Genomic DNA, 26971 nt, shown 5'->3' with positions numbered 1-26971 from the left:
AGGCAGGAACCTGCAGCAGGGGAACACCAGTCTAATTTGTCTTGCTGGCCCTGTGACAGGGGCGTGTTCCTGGTTTCCTCCGCTGCTAATGTCATTCTTGCAAATACAGCGAATATTAATAAGTTTGTATACATAGTTAACTTTATACAAACCCTATGTGCTATTTCTTGATGTTCCAAGAAATAACAAGTTTAGGGAGCAATGAAATACGTCCTTAAATTGGCCATCCTGTCTGCATGGTGCTATTAAGCCTGCTAAGAGACTGAATGTTACATTATTATTGTCCCTTAATGTTCACTGGTGTTTTCCAGAATATTTGCTGTAGGCTACAATTCTTTGCAAATACCACTAAAACACCTTTTTAAATGCTGGCAAAAATACCAAATATGACTTTCCCTTTGTAAATACAATGATAATACAGAATAATTTATGATTTTAGGAATTCCCAGGAATTCTGATTGCTCATCCCCAAATTCCAAAGATAAATATCTGTCAGGAACTTTTTTTAAGATTATTTTATTTTATTTTATTTTATTTGAGAGAGAGAGAGAGAAGAGAGAGCCGACATGGGGATTGATCCCACAGCCCCAAGATCATGACCTGAGCTGAAATCAGGAATCAGAGGCCTGACTGAGCCACCCAGGTGCTCCCTATGAGAAACTTTTGAACGCTAGTTGAGAGGTACCCAAGGCCCAGTAGCCCTCTGGCACACAGCTCCCACTGTGGGCAGGTCCAGGCCTGCTTCAGGAAGCAGAGCAAAGCCTGTGGACCTGGCTTGAGAGGTCACAGGGATCAGCCAGGATGGGAACTGGGGACCTCAGAGGGCATGCATAGCCCCTCCCCATCTTCTCCCACCCTGATATCTTGGAACCTTATCTGGTAGGGCCTCCTCCTTTGTAAGGGCCTTTGGTGGAGACACTCCCCAAAGCAGGGGTTCACTGCTTTTTTTGTGCTGAAAGATCCCCTTAGGAGGGTTATTTTTTTCTTCTTTAAGATTCTATTTATTTATATTTATTTGAGAGAGAGGGGGCGAGAGAGAAAGCACAAGCCAGGGCAGGGAGTGGGGGTGCAGAGAGAAAGGGACCCACTGAGCAGGGAGCCCAATGTGGGGCTCAATCCCAGGACCCTGAGATCATGACCTGAACTGAAGGTAGATGCTTAACCAATGAAGCCCACCCCCTTCTCCCGTGCCCTTAGGAGGGTTTTTAAATGAAGATTCCTTAGATATACTCTGAGGAATGCTGGTTCCCAGAAAGTGGCCAGGAAGCCACATTCAGCAAAATGCCCTTCCTACACTGCCCACCCTTTGCAGTGCCTTGTTCACTCTTGGGAAAATGTGAGGGACACACCCCTCAGTGTGTCTTAGCCCTCCTCCGCCCCGCCCATTGTCAGATGAGTCCTGCAATTGCAGGACTCTTTGAGGAACTTCCATTTACCCCTGACAGGTCTTCCCCATCATGTGGATAACTGCTCTGATCTCAAAGACTTATACTAAGTATCTCTTACCTCTGAAACACAAGGCATCAACCTTGGTCCAATTAGGAGACAGAAAGTTGATGGGATGGCAGGATAGGAAAGGAATTTCCAGCCCCGGTCAAAGGTGAGACCTTTAATATAAAGAATTGTCCTTTTAAAAAAAAAAAAAAGGATTGTCCAGTTATGAGATGAGGGTAGCTATAAATATGTAATGAGGGGTGCCTGGGTGACTCACTTGTCCGACCCTTGATTTTGGCCTGGGTCATGATCTCAGGGTTGTGAGATCAAGCCCCACGTCGGTCTCCAAGCTTGGCATGAAGTCCACTGGGGATTCTCTCTCCTTCTGCCCCTCTCCCTACTCACATATGTGTTTTCTCTCTTTCTCTCTCGATTATATATATATATATATATATATATATATATATATATATATAATTTATATTATATTAAATATATTAATATAATTTATTTATATTATAAATATATTTATAAATATATATAAATATATATAAATATATATAAATATATTATTTATATTATATTAAATATATTAATATAATTTTATTTAATATATATTATATATATTAAATAAAATCTTTAAATATATCTATATATATATATAATGAGAATTCTAAGGGTATCCCAAGGGAACCCAAGGAAGGACACAACTCCCCAAGACTAGGATTCCAACTCCATCAGAGAAGGTATGGTTGTAGACTCTGGGATGACAGACAGGCTTACCACAGACAAGAAGCACTTTCCTGAGTGCAAAGTGATGGCGGACACAGAGGGGTCATGGTGCCTGGGGTCCATTCACAGGCAAAGTGGTGCCAGGCCTGGGTGTGTGTATGCATGGGGAGGGCTCCAGGAAGGCGGCCGGGGTCATGCCAGGCAGTCAAATTGCTAGGGGTATGTGTGATAGAGCTGGGGCAAAGAACCACCACATGTCCTCCTACAGCCATGTTTCCGAGTAACATGCACTGGAACTAGAAAAACAGCAAAAATGCAGTGATTGGGCCCAGAAAGAGAAGCCCCTTCCTCCTGCAGTGACCTCGGACAGCAGCCTCTACTGATAAAGTTTACCATTGTGCTCAAGGTAAAGGAGAAATGCCCATTGTGGTCAACCAGGGAATGAAGACTGAATTTGGAACTGAGAAGAAAGAAGTTGATAATTGGCACAGTCAAGAAAACAAGAGAAGAATCCATTCCACAGCACCATGAAAGCTAACAAACCCCAAAATGATGAATTTTCCATTATAGGAACCCCACAACACCAATCTTTTATACTAGGAAAATAGAAGATGGAAGTGAGTACCTTTTCAAAGCAGGCAGTGGTTTAAAATAGGTCTCCAGCATTTTTCTCTCAGGTGGAAAATCTCTCTCCTCCCTCTCTCGCTCTCCTTCCTTCTCCCCCCTTACACACACACACACACAGAGAGAGAGAGAGAGAGAGAGAGAGAGAGAGAGAGAGAAGGAGGCCCAGAAAAAAAGCCTATGCTTAGAATTAGGAAATCTGCTACCCTCGCAGGGAAACTAGCAGCACATCCAGGAGGCTCTGAGTCGCATTTTTCTTCCATTTGAAAGGCAGGTCAGGCTTCAAACGCTAAACAGCTAAACTCAGAGGTCAAACATACCTGTTAGGCACCCTTTGGTTTCAAGTAGCAGAATATTTGATTAAGATTGCCTTGAAAACTAGAAGTCTGAAGGCAGGCTGCCCCAGAACTAATTCTGTGACTTAGCGATGTCAGGGTACTCGGTCAACATCTGATATTTTCTTGCCTTTCTCCTCATGGTCACAAAATGACTGCTGGAACTCAAACTCTCAGATCCTCACAGGATATCACTCAAAACTGACAGGACAGGAACAAAGGGTGCCTTCTCTTTTGCACTGCTCTCTTTCTTTCTTGGGGAGGATTTTGCCTCAAAACCCCAGCTGATATCCCATGACATCTCATTAGCCAAGACTGCGAGGTCACATGCTCACTTACCTCTACACCAGTCACTGGCCAGGGGACTGGCATTGTCTTGACCAGCTAACACTAATCATAATTCATGCCTGGGACATGAGCACGTTTACTACAAAGGGAAACAGAAATGAGTAGGAATAAGGAATGGATTAGCTGCCAGGAAGCTGCCAACCAGGCTCAGAGAACATTTTAGTACACCCTCTCCTTACTGGGTTGCAAATGTTGCAAAAGTGCAATTATGTGTGGAAAGTAAACATCATATTTTAAAAGCAGAGTTTTTAAATGGAGGAAAATACAACCATCCAAGATTAGAAAACCAGCTCCATTTGGCAATCCAGATAGGAACCCTTTTTTTTTTTTTTTATTGGTGTTCAATTTACTAACATACAGAATAACACCCAGTGCCCGTCACCCATTCACTCCCACCCCCCGCCCTCCTCCCCTTCTACCACCCCTAGTTCGTTTCCCAGAGTTAGCAGTCTTTACGTTCTGTCTCCCTTTCTGATATTTCCCACCCATTTCTTCTCCCTTCCCTTATTTTCCCTTTCACTATTATTTATATTCCCCAAATGAATGAGAACATATAATGTTTGTCCTTCTCCGACTGACTTACTTCACTCAGCATAATACCCTCCAGTTCCATCCACGTTGAAGCAAATGGTGGGTATTTGTCATTTCTAATAGCTGAGTAATATTCCATTGTATACATAAACCACATCTTTATCCATTCATCTTTCGTTGGACACCGAGGCTCCTTCCACAGTTTGGCTATAGTGGCCATTGCTGCTAGAAACATCGGGGTGCAGGTGTCCCGGCGTTTCATTGCATTTGTATCTTTGGGGTAAATCCCCAACAGTGCAATTGCTGGGTCGTAGGGCAGGTATATTTTTAACTGTTTGAGGAATTCGATAAAGGAGGAAAGACTATCCATTGGAAGAAAGACAGTCTCTTCAATAAATGGTGCTGGGAAAAATTGGACATCCACATGCAGAAGAATGAAACTAGACCACTCTCTTTCACCATACACAAAGATAAACTCAAAATGGATGAAAGATCTAAATGTGAGACAAGATTCCATCAAAATCCTAGAGAAGAACACAGGCAACACCCTTTTTGAACTCGGCCATAGTAACTTCTTGCAAGATACATCCACGAAGGCAAAAGAAACAAAAGCAAAAATGAACTATTGGGACTTCATCAAGATAAGAAGCTTTTGCACAGCAAAGGATACAGATAGGAACCCTTAACAAGTTATAAGGAATTGCTCACAGAACGGCTTTGAATTGGGTGCTTTGGTCAGTTCTAATAATAATAATAATAATAACAACAACAGCAACAACAATAATCCCTAATTCTCCAACAAATTGCAAGAATTGTCCCCAGAGTGAAAATGAGAGGCAGGAGAGACAGACAAGTGAGGTGTTCTCCTGCCTCTTTCACCCGCCTAGCTGGGAAAGAAAAGGCTCAAGACAGCTAGGTCTCTGCTGTCCTCTGTTTGAACATGGACTTACAGAACATCTTCATCCTTCCTGGAGGAGATCACGGTGAAGACTTGACCCCCAAGGCTCTCCTCCTGTGTTCTTTATCCCTCCACTTCCTTCCTTTAAAGAACTCCCTCTGTCCCTCTTGTTTGCTCTGTCTTATTAGCATCAGTCATTAGCATTTTCCCTGGCAGTCCTGAAACACTGCTCTCCTCTAGAGCCCCAGGCCCCCTGCAGCATGAGCAATGACACTGGTGTCCCTTCTACCCAGCAGGACATTGTCACAGACCCTTCTCATTGTCCTGCCCTGACACATCGTGGAGTGTCATCTTATAACCCTCTTGCAGATCTCTATCCATTTACATGATGACCCCCCCCCCCCCCACACACACACACACACTCATTATTAGGAACCCTGTGGCCATCACACACAGGATGCTGGCAGAGGCAAAGCAAATTAGGAAAAAAGCCAGGATTTTGAAGTTGAGCAAATCTGGCCTCCAAGTCCCAGGTCTGCCTCTTACTAAATAGGAGTGGTAGATGAAAGCTTCTTGAAATTCTTTGCTACTCCTCCCATTGAGAGATGGAATCCAGTCCCATCCCCTTAAATTTATGCCCGCTTCAGTGATTTGCTGATTAATGGGATAGGCCCCAGATGTAGCAATCTGGGACTTCTAAGGCCAGACCTTAAGAAGTCTTGCAGGCCTTTGTAACCTCTGCCCTGGGGAAAGCCAGGTGCCATGCAAGAAGTCTGGCTACCCACAGGCTGCCATGCTGTGAGGGGGCCCAAGCTAGTAACATGGAGAGGGATTGTTTTTTCTCACTGCAGCGAACACAATGTGAAGAAGAACAAGGGACTCTAACAGCAGCTAGAACCAAGCCACCAGATGAGTCATCTTAGCCACCTCCAGTCACCTGAGCCAAACTAGCTGGAGACTCACCACTGAAAAGCAGAGAGAGCTACCCCAAAGTGCTCAGTCTAAACTTCTAACCCACAGACTAGCAAACATAACAGGCTGTTGCTTTACGCAGCTAAGTTTGGAGCATAGCTTTTGCTGCAATAGGTCATGCCAGAACAAGAGACACTGGGCAAATCCTCAACCTTTCTGAGCCTCCGTTGCTTTATGGGTAAAATGGGGCTGAGGATACCATCTGATTTACCTGTATGACCTATCTCACGTGGATTAAGTGATGGTCCTCTAAGCCCAGCCTCATGCTTACCAAAGGTTAGTCAATGGTTTAATATTGGTTCCCTTGTTAAAAGATAGAAACATATTTTAGGCAGCCGCATGTTAAGCTCCCAATTAGAAGGCTGTAAATCATGGCTAATAATGCCTCTTATCCCTGAGTTGAATGAAATCAACAGAATTGTTCACGATGCCAAACAAAGCCCGCAGAACCAGCCCAGCGTATGCTTCCCAGGAAGATGGCTCAGCTTACAGAAAGCCTTCTATGCTGAACTAGAAAATGAGAGCAAGTCCTTGTGGTTTATAACCCTGGCAACAAACCCTGGAGATACAAGAGGACTGAAGAATGAAAACATGTAGAAAGTGGCATCATCTCTGCCTTCAAACCCTAAAATACTGGTTATTGGGATGGTTAGTTTTACGTGTCAACTTGGCTGAGCCACCGTGCCCAGGTGTTTGGTCAAACATTATTCTGGATGTTTCTGTAAAGGTGTTTGTTGGATGAGATTAATATTTATGTAGGTGGACCTAGAGTGAATTAGATTGTCCTCCCTACTGGGAGTGGGCCTCATCTGATTAGTGGAAGGCCTGAAAATAACAGAGACTGACTTCCCCTGAGAAGGAAGGAACTCTGCCAGAAGATTACTTTTAGACCTAAGCTGCAACACTGGCCTTCCCCTAGCTATCCACCTGCTGGCCCACCCTGCAGATTTTGAACTTGTCACCCTCTGTTACCATGTGAGCCAATTCCTTAAAATCTCCCTCTCCCTCTGCCTGTCCATCTTTCTCTCTGCACCCTCCCCTTTTTTCTCTCTCTGCCCATCTGCCTCTCTCTGTCTCTCAATCTAGATATACATATAGATCTGACATATGTAACGTATCTTATATATTATATGTATGTACGTCCAATTAGTTCTGTTTCTCTGGAGGATGCTAATACAATTATCAATCCTAGACATCCAATTGCAAAGTGAGGTTTGCCTCATCAGGGGTGGTTGGTATGAATTCATGATTACCTTGATTACCAAACTACAGAATGCAGGAAATTTTTAGAGATCCTTGAACTTTGAGCCCACCTTTGCCATTTTCTCATGATTTGGTAAGAAAATGATGGATAATCATCATTTCTTTTTGATAGGATTATAAGCTCGTTACAACACAGATTGAACAAGATTTGTTGGGGGATGGGGGAAAGGTCTTCAGTTCACTATATCCATTTTACAAAGATTGGAAGTACCTACTCAGTGCCATGCAGGAGGCTAGGCACCGAAATATGGAAGGGATGAAGCAAGCATCCCCACCCTCTCAGAATTTACACCGGAGAAAACAGGGGCTGGATGCAAGGGAAAACAGGTGGGTTAATGAATGACCAGGTGAACAACTATTCCCAGCCAGCAAAGATAGAGTTCATACCATTTCAAGGAGATTTTCTGGTAGACCACTGTGGGGCTTCAGGATATTTTATTTTTACTCTTATTTATCTGACTTCATTTATTATTATTATTATTATTATTATTATTATTATTATTACTATTACTATTTGCTTGTGACATATGCTATTCACACATTTAGATGAATGAAGCTAGAAGAATTGAAGGGGCGGGTGGTTGTGGATAACCACTGACAGATCCCCCACAGGCATTGACAGGCTACAACAATGGAAGATAGCTCTTCAGATGAAATTTAGCAAAGACAAATCCTGCACATAAGAAACTTCACCCCAGGAAAATAATCAAAGAAGTACTAAAAGAGAGACAGGTGGCTTACTAACAATAATTTATGGAATAGTCAAAAATGAACTTAATGGTGGAATATGGCCACCACAAATTATCATTAATTTGGGGCTACTGATAGAGATATATTCTCATTGGTGACCTGGGTCCTGTGGCATCCTGCTACCTTCTGGGTTTCCTCTTACCCCCCTGATGGTAAGGGGAGAATATTTTTTTCTTTGCTTCTGTTTCTGTTCTCCAAAGTTCTGTGCCTGGCTCGATTCTCCTTACTCTCTCCTTGCTCAGGCAGCCTGGCTTCAGTGACTGCCTAGATGGTGAAAGTCCCCACACTGCTGGGCACCCCCATACCTGAGTTCCTGTCTAATGCACTGGGCTATGCCATGGACAGATCAAAATCAACAACTCAACCAACTGACAAGTACTGAATCCTAGGAAGTTGCTGAGGCAGATTTCAGGTGCTCTCACCAAAGGAAAAAAATAATGCCCACTATGTGCAGAAATGTGTACCTATGTGAATTAGTTTGACTACAACAGTCATTTCACTACATATACAGGTGTCAAATCATCCTGTTGTCTATATTTCTTTAAAATGTATTTATTTTAGAGAGAGAGAGAGAGAGAGCACAGGGAAAAGGGCAAAGGGAGAGAGAGAGAGAGAGAGAGAGCATCTCAAGCAGATTCCCCACTGAGTGTGGAGCCTGATACAGGGCTTGATCTCACGACCCTGAGAGCATGACCTGAGCCAAAAGCAAGGGTCAGATGTTTAACAAACTGAGCCACCCAGGTCCCCCATCTTGTATATCTTCAATATATAAAATTTTTATTAAAAATTTTTTTGCATATCAGATAGAGGGCTAGCATCCAAAATCTATAAATAACTTGTCAAACTCAACACCCAAAAACAAATAATGCAGTCATGAAATGAGCAGAAGACATGAACAGACATTTCTTTTTTTTTTTTAAAGATTTATTTATTTATGATAGACATAGAGAGAGAGAGAGAGAGGCAGAGACACAGGAGGAGGGAGAAGCAGGCTCCATGCCGGGAGCCCAACGCAGGACTCGATCCCGGGACTCCAGGATCACACCCTGGGCCAAAGGCAGGCACTAAACTGCTGAGCCACCCAGGGATCCCTGAACAGACATTTCTCCAAAGAAGACATACACATGGTGAATAAGCATGAAGGAATACTCCACATCACTTGCCATCAAAGAAATACAAATCAAAACCACAATGAATACCACTTTACACTGGAGAGAATGGCTAAAATTAACAAGACAGGAAACAACAAATGTTGGCAAGAATGTGGAGAAAGGGGAACCCTCTTGCACTGTTGATGGGAATGCAAGCTGGTGGAGCCACTCTGGAAAACAGTGTGGAGGTTCCTTAAGAAGTTAAAAATAGAGCTACCCTACAACCCAGCAATTGAACTACTGGATATCTACCCCAAAGATACAGGTGTAGTGAAACGACCAGACACCTGCACCTGAATGTTCATAGAAGAAATGTCCACAATAGCCAAACTGTGGAAAGTCATGATGTCCATCAAAAGATGAATGGATAAAGAAGATGTGGTCTATGTATACAATGGAATATTACTCAGCCATCAGAAAGGATGAATACCAACCATTTACATTGACATGAATGGAACTGGAGGGTATTATGCTGAGTGAAATAAGTCAGTCGGAGAAAGACAATCATCATATGGTTTCTTTCACTCATATGTGGAATATAAGAAATAGTGGAAGGTACCATAAGGGAAGGGGGGAAACTGAGTGGGGAAAAACTAGAGAGGAAGATAAACCATGAGAGACTCCTAACTCCAGGAAATGAAGGGTTGTAGAAAGGGAGGTGGGTGCGGGGATGGGGTAACTGGGTGATGGGCATTAAGGGGGGCACATGATAAGATGTTATACTATAGGCTGGCAAATTGAATTTTAATAAAAAATTCTTAAAAATCCAAGAACCCGGGCATCCCTGGGTGGCTCAGTGGTTTAGAACCTGCCTTCGGCCCAGGGCTTGACCCTGGAGTCCCAGGATCGAGTCCCACGTCAGGCTCCCTGCATGGAGCCTGCTTCTCCCTCTGCCTGTGTCTCTGCCTCTCTCTCTCTCTCTGTGTGTGTGTGTGTGTGTGTGTGTGTGTGTGTGTGTGTGTCTCAAGAATAAGTAAATAAAGTCTTTAAAAAAAAAATCCGAAAACCCTTGCTTTGCTATATGAAACTGTTCTAGCTCCTGTAGGCCAATTAAGGGCTTGTGAATTCACTCTTCTAAGTCATGTAACAGGCTGGGGTGATAAGCTTGACATAAGCTAAGCTGAATAAAGTAGAATTTGTTAAGTGAAAAAAAATTTAACCAAATCAACAAGTTCAAAACTAAACTTGTGATCTTGGTCTGAAATCTGTTCCAGCTTCTCTCCTGTAGTTCTCATTTCAGACCCAGCCTGGTAGACCCAGGCTACCAGGCCCAGCCTAGAAAACTGGTATTTGTCAGTCTCATCACATTTCCCCTGGCCCCCCATAGCCAATCAGCTATTCAGTGGGTGATCATTCTTCCCCTGCAGCCTCTTCCCCCCATCCCTCCCCACTGCAGCTGCTCTGGTTCAGCCCAAGATAGCTGCCACCAAGATCATGGCCACAGAATCTGCACTGGTTTGCATCCCTCTAATCCAGCCTCCCCTTCTCCAGAAGAGAAATGTTTAGACACAAGGCTGACCATTTCTGTCTCTTATTAAAATCCTCCATGCAAAGTTCATGATAAATTCCATAGTAGGCCTAGCTGACAAACAGCTCTGTGATTTGGTCCCTACTGCCTTTTCCCAATGTTATCTCCTCCCCAATCTATTCATACCCTTCCTTCTGGCTCCACTGACCTAATGCAGTGTACCTACCTGACTCTGACAGCCTTTGGGGCAAAGTGTATGCCTTGGATATCTATATATTCATGATACTTCTCTCAGCACCTGATACCTTGTCAGTTTGCCATACATTGTAGAATGGATGAATGAATAAGTGAGTAAATGAATACATGAATAATATACTGAGGATGCAAGGGCAAAGTAGCCAATTCAATCCGGGGAGGTCTGAGAAACCTTTGCCAAGTACATGATGTTTGAATAAGTCTGGAAGAATAGGTGGAAACATCCCTTCGGGCAACAAGAACAGCACATGGGAAGGTTTGGAGGCCTAAGGAAGCATTACATGTTCTAGAAGTTTCTGTAGTTTAATATACATGCAGGAATGGCAAAAGCAATGCAGGAAAAGTGTTCAGAAGGCAGACACTGTGAGCCCTTTCATGGCAGGTAGGGATTGTAGTCTCAGATGCTAGTAGGGCTTGTGCAAGCAGCAAAAACATGTGTAGGCTACATGTGTTGTAGCCAACTTAGACTTCCTGCCCAATAAAAAGATTTCCAAAGTTCAGATTACAACTGAATAGTAGGACCTATTGAAATAAAAGATACCTAACATGTCAGATTCTATCTACATGCCACCAGTTCAGGTGATGAAAAGTGTTGGAGGAATTTTGAACCATGGAATCATATGACCCATTGGCATTTAAGGAAGACCACCCTGGCAGGGGTTTCTAAGAAGGAGGCAGAATAGGGTGGGGTTAAAGGTAGAAAGAAACAAATGAAGAAGGAGGGTATTGAGGCATCCAGGGAAGAGATGATGAGGTTGGAACCAGGGCAGTGGTGATGGGTGTGGAGAGAAGGGACAGATTCCAGAGCTACACAGAATTTAGGATCAATGAAAGTAGAAGAGAAAATGAAGTCACCAAGCGAAGACATCAATCATGACCTGATTTGTGGTGCACAAATAGTCATGGTCTGTGCCCATGTGCCCAAAGCCTGAGAAATTTAGCTATTTCTACAGATTAACCTGAACAAAATATGTTACCCCTAAAGGCTCAATCTTACATTTAAAAAAAGTCCAAAAAAAAAATCCTATCTTTTGGTGAATTAAACCACATTATAATGTAGCTAACTCTCTTCTCCAGCTTTCCTAAACTAATCACCATCTTGCCTGGTAAGACATCTCTATTAAGCTATTTCTCAACCTAGAGATACAGGAGTCAGGCCATAAGCATGGCTGCATAATGGATAAGTGTGCTGAAAGACAGGGTTCCATCATCCGGGTCACCTCATTAGCAGCCATCACAGCCAACAAGACTGTGTTCCTCACCTCTTGTTCATTAATGGGTTAATTTAAGCCCATCAGCCTGCATACATCACTGTTTAGTAACTTTCGGTAAAATATACTTAACTGATTTTTATCATTCCACAAAAGTTTTGCCAATAGCAATAAAAAACCTTTTGCTGACATGGCCTTCATATTTCTTAACATCAGCGAGCACTGGCAGACCCATGAGGCTGGGGTTCCAGGCCCAGGGCTAATCTGGGCAGGACAGGTGCCAGGCTCATCTCCAGGATGACACACCCAACCTATCACAGAAGGCCCCAAATGGAGCCTATACTCATCTGCTGTCCAGGCGAATTTACTGTTCTGAGATGCAGGCTTACTACCAAACATGCTCCATTATCTACTCTTAGAATTAAAAACCAAGGGAGAGGCATCTGGGAGGCTCAGTTAGTCAAGGATCCAACTCTTGGTTTTGGCTCAGGTCATGATCTCAGTGTCGAGATTGAGCCCTACATGGCTCCACACTCCTTGCAGAGTCTACTTGTCCCTCTCCATCTCTCTTTCCCCCCTCTCAAATAAATGAATAAGTAAAATCTTTTTTTAAAAGAATTAAAAACAAAAAGACCATAGCATGAAATACTGGTATCCATCCATATGCCATGAGTACTCACCATCTACCAAATATCCAGGGATTCTTCTGTGAACGCCTCTGGTCTTCTGCCTTGGATTTTCCCTGTTCACAGGATTTTGCCATATGATTGCTCTCAATCTTCTTCTCACTAACAGAGACTGCTTTGGTAGGAAGAAATGTGTCCAGTTCTAGGGAAGAATGAAAATGCCAGGGAATTAACATCTGTCCCTGTGAGCAGCATTCAATAATGACGGATGGGAATTGGAGGATAAATACCCCAACTCTCACCCCTCGGGTGGGACAATTCTGAGGCATGTTATACAGTTTACCAGAGGACTACACTTGCCTACAGTCATGGATGAACCCCTGCAGCCTACAGTGGTAATTTGCTTATTAAGCCATCATGTACTGGCTTCCTTCCTTTCCCTGCCTTACTAACTGTTAGCAGAAGACTTAGAGACCCTGCCCCAGGATCCTGTGCTTCCTTAGATTGCTTCCTAAACCAACAACTTACATTCAAATCCTTACCACCAGCTTTTCTTGTAGGGGAACCCAACTAGGGCTAAGAAGAATTTCTCATTGACTTTAGATCATTCCCAGCCCTAAAATTTTTCTTCCTAAATAGCTGGCAAATATGTGCCCTTCTCTACTAAGACTGAGTTCAAAGTCTCATCCTTTCCCCATATGACACAGTTGTAGCTCTTTAACTCATTGTCTTCTCCTTTTCTATATCCCCTTCCTATTCATCTCCTCCACTGTGGCAGCATCATCTCTGTAAACTTCAAGTCTTGTTATTTCACTGGTTTAACCTTCTAAATTTTCCCACTAACTATAGGAAGGCTTTCAGACTCCATAGCCTCACCTACAAGCCCCTCCTTGATTTGGCCATATTCCCCATATTTGGGCCATCATATTCCCAGACCCAGAGTTTGGGAGTCAGAGTGCTTTGTTTTTCCTATATTGGTAATTTTTTGTGATCCCACTGGTCTTTATCCATTAAGAGCCAGCTGGAAAAGTGCTGTCCTCCTACACTGTTTTAGAAAGCTTTCTCTTTCTCCTCCTTGTCTTGCAGGTTTTATGGAATTTTGAACATTTGTTTGATCTTCTGGTGCTAAACCTAGGGGAGGATTGAGCTCCAAAATGTCCAGCTGAATGATGCAAGAGACTCAGAGTTCCCATGGAGAGTATCAGAAAGGACATCACAAAATAAGCATTTCTCTGCAGGGGGCAAAGTTCAGAGCAGCAGGCTGTCAAGACTCACCCTTGATAATATCTAATGAGGTCACATTAGTAGGAGAAATCTGACCTTGAGAGAGACTTGTAAAATACTTTAATGGGTAAGGGGTTTTCTTCCCCTATGATTTCTTTAAAAACATGGTAGGAAGGATTTATCCTTTGCTCCCAGAATGTGGCAGACTTCATAATGTCAACAAAAATACTCTAAGACTTTGTAATCAGTCAATTCTTCCTTCTTTTTGTTACCTCAGGATCCAAAGAACCCTGGTTTCTGAGCAAAGCATCCTGCCAGATTTTACAGGCACATGTGCATCTTCCCACAGACACACATATTACTTTTCATTGAATCATCTCAGTAATTCACTGATGTACTTACCTCAGTTTTGTCTATCAAATAGGGGGAAGTAAGAAAAATAAAATTACCAACCTTATTAGAGTATTTGGAAAATAAAATGAATACATGCAAAACACTTATAACCCAACCAGGCACATAAGGGCTATAGCTTGCCTTTTTTAATTATTAATATTACCATCATTGCCAATATCCCAGTTACAAGGAAACTGATAGATAGAGAATTAAATAATTCTCTCAAGAGCACAAAGCGGTAAGTATAATAAACAAGAAACAGTACCCATGCTCATACCTGTCTGCTGCATTGCCCCTCCAACTATAACTGAACTTGAAGCTCCCACCAAGTACAATGGCCTTCCAGGCCTCTGCGCCTTTGTGCATGCTATTCTTTCTATCTGGCAAACTTCATTGATCCTTTAAGACTCAGCCTTTCTTTGTTCCTGAAGAACTATGGTATTGGATTGATAACTGGATCATGAACTCATTCAGAGCCTTTCTCATGTCTTATTTATTATTTTATTCCCAGCACATGGAAGAGTACCTGGCATATGGTTAATCTCTAAATACACATTGAATAAGTGTGTATACAAATAGATAAATATATGAAGATGTTGGCTTCATCTAAGAAAATGAGACAATTTTTTTCCATTTAAGAATCTTGGTTGATACAAGAGCCTCAGTATTAAATTACTCCCACTCCCACAATTTACCTCATGACTGATACAGAATGTTCAGAGGCAGGAATAGGGGAGATTGGTGAGAAATGGAGAAAGGAGTTTAGAGCCAGTCTTTCTAGAAGGCTCTATAATACATGTTTTCTACAGAAGAGCAGTTATATTTCATTCATGCATCTAATCATTCATTCATTCATGTGTTTATTCAATAATTATTTATTTTTCATTTATTCAAAAATATTCAATATACATTTATATATTTAAGTCCTCTTTGAATATCTCTGCCCTTTCTAGTTGTAGAAAAGTCTTAGTGAAATAATGAAAGGGATGGACATGGGAGTTGTTCAAGACATGATGTCAAGTTCAGCCCTTGAGTAGGTTATTGAACCTCTCTAAACCTGAGTTTCTCAAGAGCAGCCCCCACCTACTTGGGGGTCAATGATGCACCAGAGATGGTGTCAGCATCTTTACACACCATCTTATTAATCTTTAAAAGTCTTCAAGTCTCCTTGCCTCTCAGAGGATGTATGAGGATTCTAGATAATGAACTGAGGACACTTAGAACCAAACCTGGCAGGTAGTAAGGATCATGTTTCATTCTCCATAACAGCTCTATGAGACTGATTTTATCACTTTTATAAGAGAGGAACCTGAAGCTCAGAAAAAGTGAGGAACTTGCCTAAATCACACAGCTAGTAAGTGACAATGCTAGAAGTCGAACCCAGGCCTGTGTCACTCCAAGCACATGTTCTCCACTGTACCGTGTCATATCCCAGACAACTCCATCAGCACAGGACTCCATTCCATATAGGGCATTTATTAGCTGTTGACTAGAACATGGAAGTCCTTCAAGAAATTATAGTCACCATTGGTTGTTGCTATTGTTTTTATATTAATAATAACTATTATTACAATTTTATTATCAGCCACAGTGAGCAATGCAAAGTATTCAAGCTTCCACTTGTACCAGAACCTAATTAAAACTCATTTTCTACCCATGAAGACTAAGATAAGAGAGAAGATGATCTCAACCAAAATAGTGGCCTGAGGGCTAAGCCTTGATGGAACATCTCTTCTCATGCAAAGATATACAAGATTATTTCTTATGAGCAAAAAGCAAGCCATAATCCTGCAATCATAGGACCATATGTGTGAGTGAACACTCTTGTAGATCTTAGCTTTCATTAAGAATCTACAGATCACACAATGTTATAGGCACCTGGAGACTCCAGTTGCCAGACCTTCCTTGACTACAGACGAGCCACAGGCTTGCTGGAGGAAGATGATTTATCTGACAGCATCTGGAGGCAACCCTACATTGCCTTAAGGTTGGGATAGCACTAGCATAAGCCAACCGTGTCTTGTTAAGACTTTTCTAGGGAACATTCATATCTGTGAGAATATGAAATCCAAGCCAACCTCACTGTCTTGTTTCCTTTCTTCTCTGCTCCTAGAGGAGAGAATCTGCAGGCCCATGATTGACACTCTGTGAATGTTAGTACAAAGTAAATGAATGACTGGAACCATTACTGAGTGCCCCAATATACTGAAGCACCACTAGTGACATGAAAGACAGATCTGGGGCAGCCCGGGGGGCTCAGCAGTTTAGTGCTGCCTTCAGCCCAGGGCCTGATCCTGGAGACCAGGGATCAAGTCCCGCATCAGGCTCCCTGCATGGAGCCTGCTTCTCCCTCTGCCTGTGTCTCTGCCTCTCTCTCTCTCTCTCTCTCTCTCTCTGTCTCAAAAGAAAGAAAAAGAAAGAAAGAAAGAAAGAAAGAAAGAAAGAAAGAAAGAAAGAAAGAAGAAAGAAAGAAAGGAAGGAAGGAAGGAAGGAAGGAAGGAAGGAAGGAAGGAAGGAAGGAAGAAAGAAGAAAGAAAGAAAGAAAGAAAGAAAGAAAGAAAGAAAGAAAGAAAGAAAGAAAGAAAAGAAAGATAGATAGATCTGGTCCTGTTCTCTTGGAGTACCTGAGGTGAGGAAGGAATGCTGAGAAGAAAGTAGGCAATTCTACTGCTGTCCTGTCAGTATTATGAGAAGTAATCCTAGGGTGGCATCTGTGAAAGAACAAAGAAGGGAGTCCACAGGCCCAGAAGATCAAGGAAGCTTCCAGGAAAAGATGAGGCTCCCACTTGGGAGAGTACATATGAGGTAGGCCAAGAAGCAGAAGACATTCCAGGTAGTGGCAAAGGAACAGAATGGATCACAGAGAACACAGAAAAATGTGAGTGGCCCTAAAGGGCTGAAGCATAGTGTGGGAGAGGGAAAGGCCAGGAGTGAGGCTGAAAATGTAGAAGGCACATCACCAGTCCTACAGTGGAAGTCCTTTTTTACCTAAAGCAACACTTTCCAGTATGTTCCCTGGAAGAGTAGGATTTTAGAGATTCTTGGCAAGGAAAGGGCTCTGTGGTCAAAAAGATGTGGGGAAACACCTGTCTAACAGTCTCCCCACAATGCGTATTATACACAGAGGCTCGAGGAGACCTGTGCTCAAGAACCCAGCATAATGCTGTTTCTATCAGCTTACCTCAGCCTCCCAGGAAGAAGGCATCTGACCACGGGAACCTTATAGTTTCCCCGTAACCCTTAGAGAGGAGCCCAGAATACACATTGAAAAATGCTCCCCAAAGGTATTCAAGAGTGACTGCAATGTTTTAATGGAAGGAGTGAGATGATTATTTGTATTTTAGGAATGATCATTGACCATCTTAAAGAATGAATTGGAGGCACTTCCCTGTCAGACAATGGCAGAGTATACCATCTGGGTAACCCCTCTCTGAGGATAAACAGGAAAAACTGGGCAAAATAAAATAAAATAAAATAAAAACAACAGCAACAAAATTTCTTCTTGAGGACATCAGAGAACTATCAAGGAAGTAAAGAATTCAGGGCCAAGAGAAAAACTCAGAGAGATGGGGTCAGCATTTAGGAGCATCTTCCCCTGGGGCGGGGGTGGGGAACATGGACAAGGAGATATATACTGATTTCAGATGAGGTTGTGAAGCCCAAAACTGGCTATTCATGTGAGAAAAAAACAAAAAAAAACAAAAAAAATCTTGGCCCTTACAGCAGAGCATATACAAAAACCTCCAGTAAATTATGGATTTAAATGTGAAAAGCAACACAGTGATTAATCTTAATGACTTCAAGGTAGAGGAATGTTTCTTTAAAAGTGAAAAAAGGCACTGGCCATTAAGGAGAGTTTGGGTTAACATTTGCATTAAAATTAAGAACTTTTTTCTTCTCTAAGATTATTTATTTATTTATTTATTTATTTATTTATTTATTTATTTATGAGACAGAGAACGAGAGGAAGGGCAGACAGGGAAAGAGACAAGCAGACTCTGAGCTGAGCAGGGAGCCCAACTCAGGGCTCTATCCCAGGATGCCCTCATGACCTGAGCCAAAATCAAGAGTGGGACACTTAACTGACTGAACCAGGCAGGTGCCCCCAAATCAAGAACATTTTATTCAAGAGACACCCTAAAGAGAGTGAAAAAGGAAGACAGTGGAAAGATATCTACAACCTAAATAGCTGACGGTGGGCTTGTATTGAGACTATGGAAAGAATTTATGCAGGGCACCTGGGTGGCTCAGTGGTTGAGCATCTGCCTTGGACTCAGGTCATGATCCCAGGGTCCTGGGATCAAGTCCTGCATCAGACTCCCCACAGAGAGCCTCTTTCTCCTGCTACCTATGTCTCTGCCTCTATCTCTGTGTCTCTCATGAATAAATAAATAAAATCTAAAAAACAAAATTTATGCAGATAAATCTCCCCAAAAAGATAGTAGAACCAAAAGGGGAAAAAAAAAAAACTATAACAGGAACTTCAAAGGAAAAGGCTTCCAAATGGACAACAAATGAATGAGCTCAATCTCATTAATAATCAGAACTGTGAATTAAAATGACAATAAAAGAACACAAAACTAAAATGACTAAAATTGAAAAGGCTGACAATACCAAGTGCTGCAAGATATGAAGTCATGGGAGCTCTCCTATGCTATGGGCAGGATTTTAAATGCTACGGGAATAAGAGATTTAGAAAACTGGGGGCATCTGGGTGGCTCAGTAGGTTAAGCATCTGCCTTTGGCTCAGGTTGTGATCTCAGGGTCCTGGGATCAAATCCCACATTGGGCTCCCTTCTCCCTCTCCCTCTGCCCAACCCCTTCCTGTGCAATATGCTTGCTCTCTTTCTCTCTCTCTCTCTCAAATAAATAAAATATGTTTTTAAAAAAGAAGTTTAGAAAACTGGAAATAGCTACTAAGGCTGAAGATATGCACGCCTCCAAAAAATCATCAACTCCTCTCTGAGAAATAGATTCTACATAAAAATGCACACATGTGTACCAGAAGACCTGCACAAAACTGTTTATACCTGCAGTATTCATAATGGCCATAAGCCAGAAACAACCTATATGAACACCCATGGAAAAATGGATACATAAAATTGTGGTATTTTTGTGTGATGGAATGCTAAACCACTATGCATGTGAAACATGAATAAACCTCATGGCCGTGACCTCGAGCAGAAGAAGCCAAACACAAAATACATACCATATAATTCCATTTATAGGATGTGAAACAGAAAGGCAAAACCCAACCCTAGTGTCAAAATTCAGAATAGTGAGAACGAAGGGAGAACATCATGACAGGGAGGGCATATGCAGAAAGGGGCTTCCAGGGTGCTGGCACATTCTATTTGTACAACCGAGTGGTGGTAACTGTCGGAGTCAGGCATGATGCTTTGAGCCCTTTCTGTACAAGTTAAATGTCGAAATAAAATAATTTTTTAAGATTTATTTATTCATGAGAGACACAGAGAGAAAGGCAGAGACATAGGCAGAGGGAGAAGCAGGCTCCCTCTGGGGAGCCTGATGCGGGACTTGATCTCAGGATCCTGGGATCACGCCTTGAGCCTAAAGCAGACGCTCAACCACTGAGCCACCCAGGTATCCCAAATAAAAGATATTTAAAAAATTAGAGGAAAAGGAAGACCAAAATCAGAAAGAAACTGCCATCATCTAGACAAAAAAGTGATAAAACAGAGACTGTGAGAAAGTGGAGGAGTGGCTTGACAATAGGAACTTCTGACTCTGGGAGTTAAGTTTGGAGAGAACTGGTTTAATTTCATAAGATTTAACCCATCAAGTATCTTTAAGCCCATGAGCTCCTAATGACTTGAAGAGAAAAATAAATCACCTTCAGAGGCTGAAAGGAAACCAATCCATTATCTTGAAAACTATTAAATAAAGGGAAAGAGTCAAGTATTTATTCTGCTTTTCTGTATGATCTGGACAACTGAGTAACCAAATGTTAAATGAGAAGAAGCATCTCTTTATAAAAGAATACAATGAATAAATGGCAAAAAAAAAAAAACATAAAATTAGGATACCACTATTTTGCAGTCCTCTGTTAAGTAATGGACTTAGGCTCTGCAGGGCATTAGTTCATCATATTATAAAAAAGAGACAACCAGGGGCACCTGGATGGCTCAGTCAGTTGACAGCCAACTCTTGGTTTCAGCTCAAGTCATGATCTTGAGAGCATGGGATCAAGCCCTGGGCCAGGCTCTGTGTTCAGCACAGAGTCTGCTTCAGATTCTCTCTCTCCTTCTCCCTCCAGCTCACAATAAATAAATAAATAAATAAATAAATAAATAAATAAACAAACAAATAAATAAATAACTTTTTAAAAAGAGAGAGAAGACAACCAGAAGTCATGGGCCTCCTGTGAAAGCATATGGCACCACCCATTCGTCTGGCCAACAGGGTCTAACCTGAGTCTGAGAAAGCTCCTGGACCCTGGAAATTCAGATGAGATGGGAACATGTTGAATTGCACCATGCATGTGCTATCACTAAAATCCTGACTGTGGGAAACCATAGGGCAAGTAAGCCTGCTTCTTAATCCCATGGAATGCAAGGGAGAAAAAAAGGGTAGATTAAATGAGCCTTAAAATATAATACTGTAACTTATTAGAATGGTTGTACTATTAGAATGGCAAACTGTATTAGGATGGTTGGGATGCACATCTGGGTAATAAAATAGAAGGAAACACAAGGAAATAATTTTTAGATGAAAAAGGACAGTGGGGAGAGAAGGGTCTGTGATAGAAATGGGACAAATGGAGGGGAGAGGGTTTTCTAGGTAGCAAAGATCTAGGTCTTCCCTGGGGTAGTAGTTATACGATGTTCACCTTAATAGTAACACATTAAACCATATATTTGTGTCAGTGTTTTCTTTGCAGTAAAATATTTTTTGTGTTCTATAATTAACTTGTCATATAGTATAGTCATATACTTCAAGAAAAACTTAAATTCAGGGTGCCTGGGTGGCTAAGTCAGTTAAGCTCCTGCCTTCAGCTCAGGTCATGATCCTGGGGTGCTGGGACCAAGCCCCATGTCAGCTCCCTGCTCAGCGGGGAGTCTCCTTCTCCCTCTCCTCTGCCACTACACCCCACTTATTCTCTCTCTCTCTCAAATAAAGAAAATCTTTAAAAAAAAAAAAAGAAAAACTTAAACTCTTCCGAATTCCAGAAGGAATAAATATTAAACACACAGTATTTGCACAGTGCTTTGTAATCTTAAAAAAACTGTCATCTGCATTACCTCATGTAAGGGTTATACTAATCCTTGGTGAAAGGATTATTATACCCATTCCGCAGATGAGGAATATACTCTTCATGTTTTGCCTGTGTTTCTTTAACTTGTGTTTTCCCAACTCCACATCCTACACTTTTTCTTAGAACAATTAGCTCAGCATATCATAAAAAAGAGACAACCAGGGGCACCTGGATGGCTCAGTCAGTTGACAGCCAACTCTTGGTTTCGGCTCAAGTCAGGATCTTGTAAGCATGAACGTTTTTTGGCCATGGTTTCTGTGGCCCATTCATTTTTATCATTACCAATGGAAATTCCAATTGGGAAAAAAAAACCCACCTCAATTATAATAATAAAAAAAATTTAATGAGAAAAAATACTTAGAGAAGAAAACACATTTTAAAACTCAATAATATATTCATAGGATTACTACTCAATTGCCATTATCCATAAGCAAACATTAAAGTATATGGAACTGTGCATAACTCTAGGGTGTGAACTTAAGAAAAATTTGCAATTTTGGATCTGTTTCTAGCATGTCAGAGCATTTCTTTTTTTTCTTTTTCTTTCTCTAGTAAAAACGATGAGGAGGGGCAGAGGGAGACGGAGAGAGAGAGAACCCCAAGCAGGTTTCAGGCCCAGCACAGAGCCTGACATGGGGCTCGATCTCACAACCCTGAGATCATGACCTGAGCCAAAATCAAGAGCTGGATGCCTAACCAACTGAGCCACCCAGGCATTTCTCATAATAGCAAAATAATCTAAATGATAGTAGAATAAGAGATATACAATGTAATATTGTTAAAAATGATAAATTACCCTTAGAAGTATATTGTGAAGAAAAGAATACCCCTTTCTAATACATCTCACCATCTTGTTCTTTCTGCTTTCTAGGTATGTCTTCATCTACCCACTTTCTCCACACCCCCAACTCTGGCCTACCATCGCCAGCTCTCAAGGGATTGCTGGGCAAACCCTCAGCTGCTCTCTCTGCTTCCAGCTCTGCCCTGCTCTTCTGCAGAGTAATCTTCTTAAAGAAGACTCCAATGCAGAGGAACATACAGAGAAGTGTTTTAACTACCAGGAGTCCATGGCACACAGACCTGCAACCAAGTCCTCTCTCTACCATCTAGCAGTCATATGAACTTGGGCAAATCACATACCATCCTGAAGCCTCAGTTTTGTTCACCTGTAAGATGAAAATAATCACTGTCCTGATGGAGAGGAACCAGACAATTTTTCAGGGTCACTGTTCCAATCACACAGTATTTGAGGACAAGTAAGATAACAATAGTAAGTGTCCTGCAAAGATCTCGGCAAATTGCAAACACTCAGGAGAGGTTAACTATGCATGATATATAACTTCCCTGCATGGCAGGCTCCAGCTGCCCCAAGAATCAAGTTTAAACTGCTTGGCATGGCCTATGAGGCCCTTTGTGAACCAGGCCCTGCTTATCTTCCTAACCCACTTCCTGCCACTACTCCCTCTCTCTGTCTGTGCCACAGCCACACTGATTTCCATTCTCTGACTGTCCCTCTTCTATGGGCCTTCATATGAGTTCGTCACTTGCTTGAACATCACCATCACTATGCCTGCAACTTCCCATCACCCAGGCTTCAGTTTACCTGTAATCTTCTCTTACTATGTTTACCCCAGGCTGTTACACTTCCTGTCATTATGTAATGGTTGACACCATCATGGTTGATAAGTACCTGTCTTTCTTCCCAGACATGTAACTGCCTTGCTAATCATCATATTCCCAGCACCAAGCATAAGGTCTATGGCATGGTAGGTCCTCAATAATCTTTGTTGAATGAATGAATGAATGAATGAATGAATTCGAAAAAGTATTTGTGGACAGAAATTGCCTCCCCACCTGAACCTCTACCTCCACCTAAATAAGAGACACCCTCTCACAAACACCGTTGGTTCCTTAGGAGGAGTTGGAGTAAAGGAAGGCTCTCTCTCCTAAGTCTTGAAGAATTTCATTATTGGCTTGTCTCAGGCTCATTCTATTGTCTATTCTTGAAGTATCTCTCTTCCATTCATTTCTTATTCCTAACTTTGGAAATCATTGTAAAAGTTATTAACCTTCCTTTATATCCCACCCCCAAAGCTGTTTACAATTTCTTTTAAAAGCTCTTTCCCTTTGGGGATCTTGAGTGACACAGTTAGTTGAGCATCCAACTCTTAGTTTTGGCTCAGGTCCTGATCTCAGTGTCATGAGATCAAGCCCCACGTGGGGCTCCACACTCAGCACAGAGTCTAATTAGGACTTTCTCTCCCTCTCCTTCTGCCCCTCACCATAGCAATCTCTATCTCTTTCAAATAAATAAATAAATATTTTTTATTACCAAAAAAAAAAGCCCTTGCCCCTTGATACAAATATAAAAATTCAATCCCCCACTCCCAAGACTCTCAAATGTACTTAATATACTAAAGTGCTTAAATTTGCATTGGTATTATGAATAGCTTATAATTCAGAATATATTTTTCCAAACTGCTCATGTATCCCTACCTGCCCTGTTTTGATGTGTCCCTTCTTGAGAAAGCATGTACCATCTCCTCCTCCCCACTGCCACCATGGAGAACCCCTGCTCTGACCTCCCATCTTGTTGCCATTTTGAGAAACCACCCACTTAGGCCTTTTTCTAACCCTAACAAGACTGAAAGAGAATTCAGATGGCAGTGGCCAAAAAAGATTTGATGTCCACCATCAAAATGGGTTGATTTTATATCTCCTCCTGAAAGCATGGACTCCTCTCAACTGTCCTACCTTTGTCTCCACCCAAGCAAGATGGCTGCCTCTATGCTCTGGTCAAGTTATTTTCCAATTCATAAATTCTTCTACATCATCTTTGAGATGATTGCTGTAGATTCAAGGCCCCTGACAATTATGAGGGAATTTTAAGCAGAGATTTGGCCATACTTCTAAAATCAGATTAGCTTCCCGATTTGATATGGTGATGATTACTTCAAAGGCCGCTGTGGTTTCATAAAATAAAGGCTCCCTGCTGTAGGCATTTCTTATGGGTACATGCCAAGGAACTCAAGAATGCACCCCTGGGGGACAGCAGGCAGGATGGATCTCTTCTACCAGGTCAAGGAGTCAATGTCACAGCTGGAATCTGCACCTGGGGCAGGACAACTAGAACCAGCCCCAGGAGAGGGGAGGTGAAATGTCAGTGTGAGAAAGTATAGGATTTTTGCCTTGAGTACTTATCGCTCATTTTTCAAGCAAAAGAAGGGCTCTGCTTTTGTCCATCCAGCCTTTTCTTCCTGAAGTGAGTAGTGGGCCAGCCACTGACCAAACCTCCCACCTTCCTCTCTCACTTTCTGTTTCCTGGAGGTCAGGAGCAGAGCTTCTTGCCTTCGCCACAAGGGACAGCCAATTCCATGCCCTTAGCTCTAAATTTTTAAATAGCCAGAGGAAAGGTACTATTTCCTCTTTGGGGAAGATTTACTGAAAAAGGGAAAGGACACAGGAGGGATCACACTTGTACAGGACCTCACTTTCCTGGGCCCTCAATACTGTTCATACCACCCTCTCTATTTGTGTTTCCCTGATCCTCTCCAGCATAGGAGTCAGGTCTTGTTGGAGCTGGTTTGCCCAAAAGCAGACCCTGAGACAAGAATTTGGGCATGTGTTGATGTGGAAGATGATTCCAGGAAGTATTGTGAGGGTATAGGGGAATAAGATAGAGAAGGGAGCAGAGTGGACTGCCATGGCAAACAACTAGGACTCAAGCTACTCTTGACCACTGCGAGCTGGTGTAGACAGGCCCCTGCATTGTCCCTTTGAGAGCTAATAAAGCCAGAGTACTTATTCACCAACCCCATCCCCTTATCTGCCAAATGTGGCTCCTGGGCACTAGGTCCCTGGCACTATACCCTGTTCTCCACTGAACCCAGAAAAAGCTGCCAGGCAAAGAGATGCAGAAAGCCACCAGAGGACTATATAGAAAGAGCCTGCAATGGCCAGGGGTACTTCAAGGGCTTGCAAGGGAAAAGACATCCAGGTGTCTGCTCCATTCCCTGTGCCTTTGTAGTGTCCCTGGCTTTGGGGAGCCTGGAGCATAGACACAGCCAGTGTGTTTAGGTTGAAATGAAACAGGGCCATTGATGCCACCACATTTAACTTCAAAGAAGAAGATACAGTCACATGAAGCAAAGATCAAGGATAGGGGCCACTCACAAGGCACCTGACTCAAGTGGAGTGTTGTGGGCTCTTTTGGATGGCAGGAGAAATTAAAAAGAACAGAGTGGCAGAAAGAGACAGAGGAAGTGGATAGAGGGGGCATAGAAAGCAAAGGAAAGGATCTGGAAGGAAAAGAGATGAAAAGGCATGTGAGATCAATGAGGGGAAGTAGCAAATGAGAAATGAGTCACCAACTCATCAGGAAATCTGCAGTCCTGCTCAGCATTTTGTTTGGCTTCTTCTAGCATGGCTGGATGTAAAAGATCTGAGGTGAGAGGCCAAATAAGCACCTTATGCTTGTCCCACCCTCCATTCCTGCTCAAGATGGCAGCGTCCTAATCACAGAGCCCATTAATTTGTCAATATGGTGCCTTACATGGCAAAAGGACTTTGTGGAAATGACTACAGTTAAGGACTATGAGTATCTGGAATTATCCTGGTGGGTCTTACCTACTCACACGAATCCTTAAAACTGGAGAGTCTTTCTCCAGACTATGGTCAGAGAGAGACGGCAGCATGAGAAGGCTTCAGCATCCCCCTTCCTGGTTCTGAAATGGGAGTTTCTGTGCAAGAACCAGAGAGAGGCCTCCAGGAGCTGGAAAAGGCAAGAAAACAGATTCACCCCTGGAGCCTCCACAAAGGAACATAGCTCTGCCGACACCTTCATTTTAGCCCAGTGAGATCTGTGTGGTGCTCCTGACCTCCAGAACTGTAAGATAATAAATTTGTGTTTTAAGCCACAAAGTTTGTGGTAATTTGTTACAGCCACAACAGGAAATGAATACACCTAGGGACATCAAAAATGGAAAATTATCAAAAATCGCTTTCTGATGCTCTGGTATTCTGCCTCTAATCGGTTTCCCATTTAGGCTGGAATTGTCTTTCCTCTCTGCAGAACAGAGAATGGCTGCTCATGGACTCATTAATATGCATAAAGGGTGGCATAATTAGTTGCCACAGGTAACCCCTCTCTGGCTGTGTGAACTGAGCTAATGTGCAAATGCATACTGCATGGTGCGCAGGGTGGTGTGAATAAAAGTCCCCATTTCATAAAAGGAAATATTTGAATAATATGGAAATGCACTGGATGCTATTAGCAGGATGTCAGGTTTGACAGTCCGTGTTATTGTGAAAATAAATGAGTTTTGACACAAATAACTTAGGTATGCATTGATTTTTTTTTAAAAGCAAATCTTGGAACAAGATGTTATGTATTGTGCTGTAGGTTTACAAAGATTTTGATAGCTATTAGGAGAAAATCATGGCGAAGGATCATTTATTAACGTGTTCATTAAGCTACTCTA

The 26971-nt window shown here is 42.3% G+C and overlaps 1 long non-coding RNA gene across 1 annotated transcript; it reads right to left on the bottom strand.

Moving 5' to 3' along the window:
* Positions 1-1505: 1505 nt before the first annotated feature.
* On the bottom strand, positions 1506-26256 carry LOC125754857 (uncharacterized). Its single transcript, XR_007409806.1, has 3 exons — positions 26118-26256; positions 12653-12800; positions 1506-1607 (listed from the first exon to the last, which is right to left on the bottom strand). It is a non-coding gene; the product is annotated as an uncharacterized LOC125754857 (long non-coding RNA).
* Positions 26257-26971: the final 715 nt, after the last annotated feature.

Source organism: Canis lupus, chromosome 3 (assembly GCF_003254725.2).
Source record: "Canis lupus dingo isolate Sandy chromosome 3, ASM325472v2, whole genome shotgun sequence".
NCBI lineage: Eukaryota > Metazoa > Chordata > Mammalia > Carnivora > Canidae > Canis > Canis lupus.
Note: the sequence above shows the minus strand (reverse complement) of the source record. Positions and strands in the feature narration are given on the sequence as shown.